Below are 7,519 nucleotides of genomic sequence, written 5' to 3'. Positions count from 1 at the left end.
GGGGGGGGGGGGGGGGTGTCGGCACCTGCTACCAAGTAGGTAGGCCGGTGATCACACGGCACCCCTATTTCCGCTTTTTTTAACACAATATGCTGGCACTGCATCTCACATTTACTTATGGCAGTGGAACGTACATACATATATGCATACTTACACACACACCACACACTACAGAACGTGTGCGGAAGTTGGGATAATTTTCACCTTGCAAGTTCAGAGATCGAACTCACTCAGGTCGTCAGGTTTGGCAGCAGGCTTATTTTCCTGACAACAAAAGTTCTTGCAATAAAAGCTTAAATTGGCATTAATTCAAGAGTGTGCAGTAATCCTTTCCTCAGCCTGCTAGGCGCGCCTCCGGCTTAACTCCCCTCCTTCTTCCCTGAGCTGGAGGTGAATCTTCGTAGGATCCCAGGCCGTCCTTGAACTCCTGGATTCAAGCGACCCTCCCTCCTTAGGGGACTGGACTTCTGCTAAGCACACTTTAAAACGATTCACCTTGGACTACCATTTATTCTAACTTCATTCAGTTCAGGCTCCACCAGCTGCAGGACTTTGGCCTACCCGTCAACATCTATGCAGGGTGACTAAACATATTTTCCGACAAAACAAAACCTGCAAACGGTCAAAGTACGGGGCCGTGCCGGGCCTCCGGGCGCCTGGAGACCAAGACTGCAAGTTCAAGGCGCTGGGGAAGGGAAGGGCACTAACAACCGCGGCTTCCCGCCCCGCCCCTTCCCCCACCGCGGCGGGGGTCACGTGGCGGCTGAGAAAAGTAGGGGAAAGGTTACGAGAGCCCCGCCCCCGTGCTGGCGCGTCCGGGGCGCTCGGATCCTGTTCCACCGGCCGAGCCCACGCAGGCCTTCCGGAGCTAGCAGGCGCGCGCCACCCTGGGAATCACCGACCCGTTTTGTCCGACGACAGAAGTCGCTTGCAACAAAACAATCTGAAAACACTGTTCCTCCAAGGGTTTCAGAGAAACCCAAGCCAAAAAAAAAAAAAATCGTAAAACTTACATTGCTTTTATGAATGGGTAAAATGGGCAAGAGGAATCAGGGTTGAGTAACCTCCAACGAGCGCCCCAAAATCCCGGGAGAACCATGCCTGCCCGTTCGGTGACCACTGGGTCCTGGCCAAGCCCAGCGGCGGCGGGAGGGAGGCGTTTCTCTCCCTCATCTGCAGTCAGGTGGCTTTCTAGCTCAAACTCGAAAGGTTTTGTCTTGTACAAGTAGCCGCTTCGACCAATTTTGATACAAAACCTGACCGGGGTTTGATTCCAGAGACGGTTAAGACTAAGACAGAGTTCAAAGCCGGGCGTGGTGGTACACGCCTGAAATCACAGCACTTGGGAGGGGGGCGCAGGAAGGAGAACAGGGGTTCCAGGCCAGACCCCATCTCAAAAAAAGTAATAAATAGATAAAAGAAAAATATTCAAGTATTTAAGTCTAGCGAGGTGTCGTAGTTAATTTTCATAACAAAAGGGGTCTTCATGCTGTGACAAAGCCAGGCCAGCGAGACTCTGAACGCAGCTGGTGCCCAAACCTACCTACTGTTCTGCACTGTCCCCTGCACCACAGTCAGATTTATGTCCTCACTGAGCTTAGTCGACTGACTAGAAAGGTGGGGGGAGGGAATGTATGCTTGCAGGCACAAATGAAAGGCCAAAGCTGTATTTTACTCATTTGGCTTGTGGTTTTGACAGAGATAAACACGCTTGAATATCAGGAATGACCAGAAACCAGACGCCTGTGCGAGAAAATGCTGTAACTCAATACGTTCGGAAAGGCTTCTAAACTCACTTTCATTTTATTTACAAACTTTCAGAGTTAGCAGTTCCCAACTAAAATGTGTCCTTGGACAACTATTTGAATGCACGGAACAGAAAGGAGCTGAGAGAGTCTGCCCAGAGATGAGAGTACTCAGCTTGATCTATATCCAGCCTGGTTCACACTAAGAACTTTTTAACTCCTTCAAAAAGTGAGCATTCATCTGTTTTCTGTGGCATTAAAGAAAGCCAGGCTCGGATTCACAATATGAAGAAGAAAAACGAAAGGAATCAGCTGTTAGAACACAGCCAAGCGGTCCTAGGGGCTGCCCAGACCTCACCGTCGGGCTGTCCCTGGCCAAGTTCTCTCAGGCCGGGTCACGTGACACCCCCCCCCCCTCCAGGCTCCGGTCCCTGCGCGACCTTGGGCAATCTCTGGGCACCCACCTGCCCTTGAACGCCGCGCTAAACAAGAGGGAGGGGTGCTCAACACTTGAGTCTCAGCGCCAAGGGCGTGTCCCGACGGCTGCACTGCGGGGACCCAAGCGCGGAGGGGGCACCGGCCACCTGCCAAATTCCTAGGCCGAGCATCCTTCCTGCTGCCGCGCCCGACCCTCGGGGACCCCCCGGGAACAATCCACCTGCAGAGTGGCGAGTAGGATGGGACTGGGAAAGAGCTTGGCGTCCACACTTGCTCCAAGCCACCCGCGTATTGGGGAGTGGGATGGAACGGAAAGGGATTTGACGTCCATACTGGACAGGGACCAAGGAGTCATGCTTAATTCAGAGCATCCGTCAGGGTGCACTGAGGACCCCAAACCATGCGCAGAGTCTCCACCGTGGAGAGGGACACGAGGAGCTGAGGCCCCCGCGTCCCTGGCGAAGGCATCCTGCCCAGTCCGGGGACCAAGCATCCTTTCTCCCACTCCGGGATCCCTAGACCGGTCACTTCGCGGGGGAGGGGGTGCCCTCTGCCTTTCCAACGCGCAGCTCCCGCGAACCCCGTGGACACAGTCTGTATCCCCCTCTGCGCTCCCATAGATGACACCCGCGCCCGGTCCAGGGCGATGCCACATCGCTACCCAAGCACTGCCTTACCGAGTCTGCGGACGCCGGCAGCGGAATGAGCGAGCAGAGTCCTGGCCGGGGCGGGCGAGGCCAAGAGTACGGACGCGCGCCGCGGGTGATTGGCTGAGCTGGGCCGGGCTGCGGCGCGGGCGGGACGGGGCGGGGTCTGGGCGGGGCGGGGCCTGGACGGGGCGGGGCTACGGGGAGGAGTCCAGTGAGGAAACTGAGGGTGGTAGCACCCGTGGTTACCCACAATAGTCCTAGGACAGCATTCCTCAACCTTGAAGCCCTGTTTCTTCTTCTGCAAAAGGGGCTAACTCATTAGATAGGGCCATGCCTATAAATGTTCTTTGCATCACGCTTGGTTTACACTTGCGGCATATATGCATCGGCATATGAATTTCTCTACACGCCTGCAGTTCATGCCCCGGACCTTTTTTTTTTTTTTTTTTTTTTTTTTTAACCCACCAAACAAAAACAAGACAGGAGCTTGGCGGGGAATAGTTTGCCATCGCGGAGTGAAGAAGCCCAAGTCCCAAGCCTGAGTGATAGATGTTTCTCATCCTAGAGTAGATTGGCTCCAGAGGCCAACACACTCATAGGTTACCTGGAATAAAATCATCTGGGTTAAAAAAAAAATCTCATCTATGGGACAATTAGGATCTGGGCTTATGGTGTGGTGCATGCCTGTCCTGTGTAAGGTCCTCGATTTTCAGCAGCAAAAAGCAATAGAATAGAATTACTCTTTGGACACCTACAACTAATAGGTGCCAGGCCAGAAGTGATTGGAACCTGGTGCGGAGTGGCCTCTGCAGAGGGACCTCCTGGCAGCACTCAGGGGCGAAGGTTGCAGGGTGCGCTGCTGCTGGGAGGAGAAGTCGGGCCAGCCCCAGCAGGGAGCTCTACCCTCCAGGTGGGGCGCCCTCCCAGGCTGCAGATTCAGGCCCCGCATATAGCAACCGCTCTATAAATACACTGAAGAAGGTTGAAGGGAAGCACTCCTGGTCATGGAAGACTGGTTTGCCTCCATCTTTCCCTGTGTTACCACGGAAAGGTTCAGCAGAGAAAATGAAAGTTCCCCTTTGATCCCGCCCCCAACTGTGGTTACCTGTTGCTGTGTCTCAGGGCGCCCCCATCCCCATTGTTTTAAGAGTTCTGGAGATTGTTGTGTGTAACTTTACGGGTTTTGATTAGTTTATGTGAAGTGACTCGAAGCTAATCAGGGTGTTTCATTTGGCCGCACAGTTCTGCTGTGACTTAACTGAACCGGCCTCCAAAGGACATTTCGGGACACCCCACACCCACATGCCATGGGCCTTCTTAAACACCCTTCTCTGAACACCTGTTTCTGGGCATGAAAGCAGATGTCAAGTGTGACATGTGGGGGGCACCTACCGAGGTGCTATCTGGAAACACTTTCTTCCATCCACCTGGCCTAAAGTGGTAAAGGGGGAAGAACTTCTTATTTTCTTCGGCATTATTCTCACTATCATTATTGTTGTTGAGGCTTGCTGGAGAAGGCGCGCTTCTCCGCCCTAAAAGGCAGGTGTCTAGGCCCTGCACTGCTATCTGCTGCATCTGCCCTGGTGGCTCTAGACACCTCCTGCTGCTCCCTTCTTAAAGCTCCTTTACCGCGCACAGACTGTCACACTCACCTTAAATGCCCTTCCTCCTCTCCCTAGAACCCCAGCGCTAACCGTCCCCTCCCCAAGGACACTTCCTCCCTTTTCGGCGTCCTGCTTTGCGTCTGTCTGGATTGGCCCTGTGCCCTGTCTGTCCGGAAGGCTCTACGGCCTTGACCGTGGGCCCCGGTGCCACCTGCAGGCCGGGTGGGGCAGGAACAGGGGCGGGGACTTCGTCAGTAGGAGCGCCTTTGCGCCCGCCTCTTACTTCTCGTACCTGTGCCCAGGGGAGGTACGGTAATGAGTCAGAACCGCCTGCTTCTGGTTTATGCTATGGGAACCTCCTTTTCCTTTAACTCTGTCCCCACTAGACTCTGCTCCAGGGACTGTAGTTCCCGAGGTGGCTATTAATAAAGAGCTTAAAGAACACCCCCCCACACACCCTACCCCACCCCCACGTGCTCGCGCCCCGGGGGCGGGCGGGGAAGCTTCAGCCTTAACCTAAACTCCCTGAGCGCTGAAAATATCTCAGGAACTGGACGCAAAGCTAGAATAACTTTTCTCAAGCTCTTCTGGTTATGTTCCACATTCTTTCTCAGTTTTAGACTGTGTCAGCTGTCCAGGACAGATGTTTGCCCTCTGTGGTGGCTAGCATCTATAATCCCAGCACTTGGGAGACTGTGACAGGAGAATCACGTATGTATTGGAGGTCAGCCTGGGCTACAGTATGAACCTGTGGAAAACAAACAAACAAAAACAGGGTTGGAGAAAGTGACTCAGCTGCTAAGAGTGAGCACTGCTCTTGTCTAGGACCAAAGTTTGGTTCCCAGCACCCGTGTGGAGAGGATTACAAACACTGTTAACTCCAGTTTTTGGAGTTCTGAGGCCCTCTTCTGGCTTCCTCAGGCACCTGCATTTATGTGTACATACCCTCCCGCACACGTAATTTTAAAAAAAAAATCTAAAGAAACAAACAAACCAGAGCCAGGGATGTAGCTCGGGGTTAGAGTACCTGTCTAGCTTGCACAAAGTCCTGGGCTCCATCCCCTGAATCACATGAAGCAGGTATGGTGATGCGAATCTGTGACTCCAGCGGGAAGCTCAAGGTTATCATTGGCCACGTAACAAGTTTGAGGACAATGAAAAGAAGTTAAGCTGATAAGTGCATGCTAGGCAGGTGAGCTGCCACAGCCCTCGTATTGTGTTATTTATTTTTTTGAAGTACCAGGACTGAAAGACAAGGTCTTACACAGAGTAGGCCAAGCCACATCCCAACCTTAATTATCTCACTTAGTACAAACTACAGGGGATTCTCATAGGCCCCACTGACAGCTCCATGGTCAGTCTCCCCAGCCTCCTTTTCCATTGGCAGCCCTCAGTAGGTTTCCATTTAAGTGTGTAAGGTTTTTGGGAACTTGGCTCTGGGACATAGTTTTGAGGGAACTCTATCCCATAATAAAGAATGTTGTAATCCCAGTACTCGGTGCTTTCCCCACCTCCTCAGAGTCCCCCTGAATTTGAACTTTGAGCCGCTGTACACGTTTTGAGTCAACAGTGGAGGTAGTATTTGTTTAGCCAACGTCACCAGGTCCAATGAGGACAGTGACGATGTCACAAGGATAACAAACCCAGGGCTGCCAATAAATGTGGCGAAAGAAACTTGGAATCCATGAGGCTTTTTCTGTTCCCCAGTGCTCCTGCCAGAGAGTGCAACCGTCCTGTGAAGATGCCCTTCCCTGCTGGCCACCTTTAGGTCAATGGCTCCACTCTGCTTTCCTCTGGCCCTTCCTCCCAGCACCCAGCAAAGGGAAGGTTAGTAGTGATTGCTGTCACAGAGAAACGTGTGAAGACATAGAGCAGAGGCTAGGAGTGTCAGTGTGGGCCCCAGAAGCCATTTGGTAGCTCCCCGGCTCTTGTAATTTCAGTTCCACAGGATCTGACGCCCTCTTCTGGCCTCTCTGGTCACCAAACACACACACACACACACACACACACACACACACACACACTGCACATACACACATGTAGACACTCATTTTTTATTTTTTTATTTTTTTGGTTTTTCGAGACAGGGTTTCTCTGTGGTTTTGGAGCCTGTCCTAGAACTAGCTCTTGTAGACCAGGCTGGTCTCGAACTCACAGAGATCCACCTGCCTCTGCCTCCTGAGTGCTGGGATTAAAGGCGTGCACCACCACCGCCCGGCTGACACTCATTTTTTAAAAAGTAATAACCAAAATAAAACAAAAATTGATGAGCTATAGCTTCTACAGAGAGCAGGTTATCCCCCACAGGCCCTTGGAATTTAGTGGTAGAGATGGAGGATACACACCGACATGGTACGGTGGCATAGTTGTAGGTAGCAGTTTTAACATCTGTGGAGAAAATCAAGACAGGGTAATGGACTGGAGGGAGATGAGCAGAGTGGGTGGGTAAGGAAGACCCCTCTGCAGAGCCTCAGTGACAGGTCTCAGTATTCAGGGAAGTGAGCAAAGGGAATGGCAGAAAATTACAGCAAGCCACTGGGGAGAGACAGGAAAGAGAGAGAGAGACAGAGAGAGAGAGAGACAGACAGACAGACAGACAGACAGACAGACAGACAGACAGACTAAGCCAGGCATGGTGATGCACAACTTTAGTACAAGCACTAGGGAGGCAGAGGCAGGCAGATCTCTGAGTTCAAGACGAGCCTTGTTCACAGAGCAAGTTCCAGGACAGCAAAGGCTCCATAGAGAAACCCTGTCTTGAAAAACAAAACCAAGATATACTGTTAGGTGAATGGCTTATAGACAATTCAGCAGAGAAAAGTGCTTAATACCAAGCGTGACAATCTAAGTTCTACCCCCAGGACCCACATGGTGGAAGGACAGAGCCAATAATCCATAGTTGTTCTCTGACCTACAATATACAACACACACACAAACATGCACGTGTGCACACACACACAATGTAATTGAAAGTTGATTTCAAGCTGGGGATGATGGCACACAATTTTAACCTTAGTTCTTGGCAGGGAGAGGCAGGAGGATTGCTACAAGTCCAAAGTTAGCCTGGTCTACATAGCACGTT

At 51.9% G+C, this 7,519-nt stretch overlaps 1 protein-coding gene across 1 annotated transcript in view; it reads right to left on the bottom strand.

Moving 5' to 3' along the window:
• Positions 1-2,919, bottom strand: part of Cpt1a (carnitine palmitoyltransferase 1A) — a 61,136-nt gene extending 58,217 nt beyond the window's left edge. The window contains exon 1 of the mRNA XM_005351617.3: positions 2,861-2,919. The gene's annotated coding sequence lies outside the window, so the exon portion shown is untranslated. The remainder of the gene's footprint in view (positions 1-2,860) is intronic.
• Positions 2,920-7,519: the final 4,600 nt, after the last annotated feature.

The sequence above is a fragment of the Microtus ochrogaster genome, chromosome 8, assembly GCF_000317375.1.
Source record: "Microtus ochrogaster isolate Prairie Vole_2 chromosome 8, MicOch1.0, whole genome shotgun sequence".
NCBI lineage: Eukaryota > Metazoa > Chordata > Mammalia > Rodentia > Cricetidae > Microtus > Microtus ochrogaster.
Note: the sequence above shows the minus strand (reverse complement) of the source record. Positions and strands in the feature narration are given on the sequence as shown.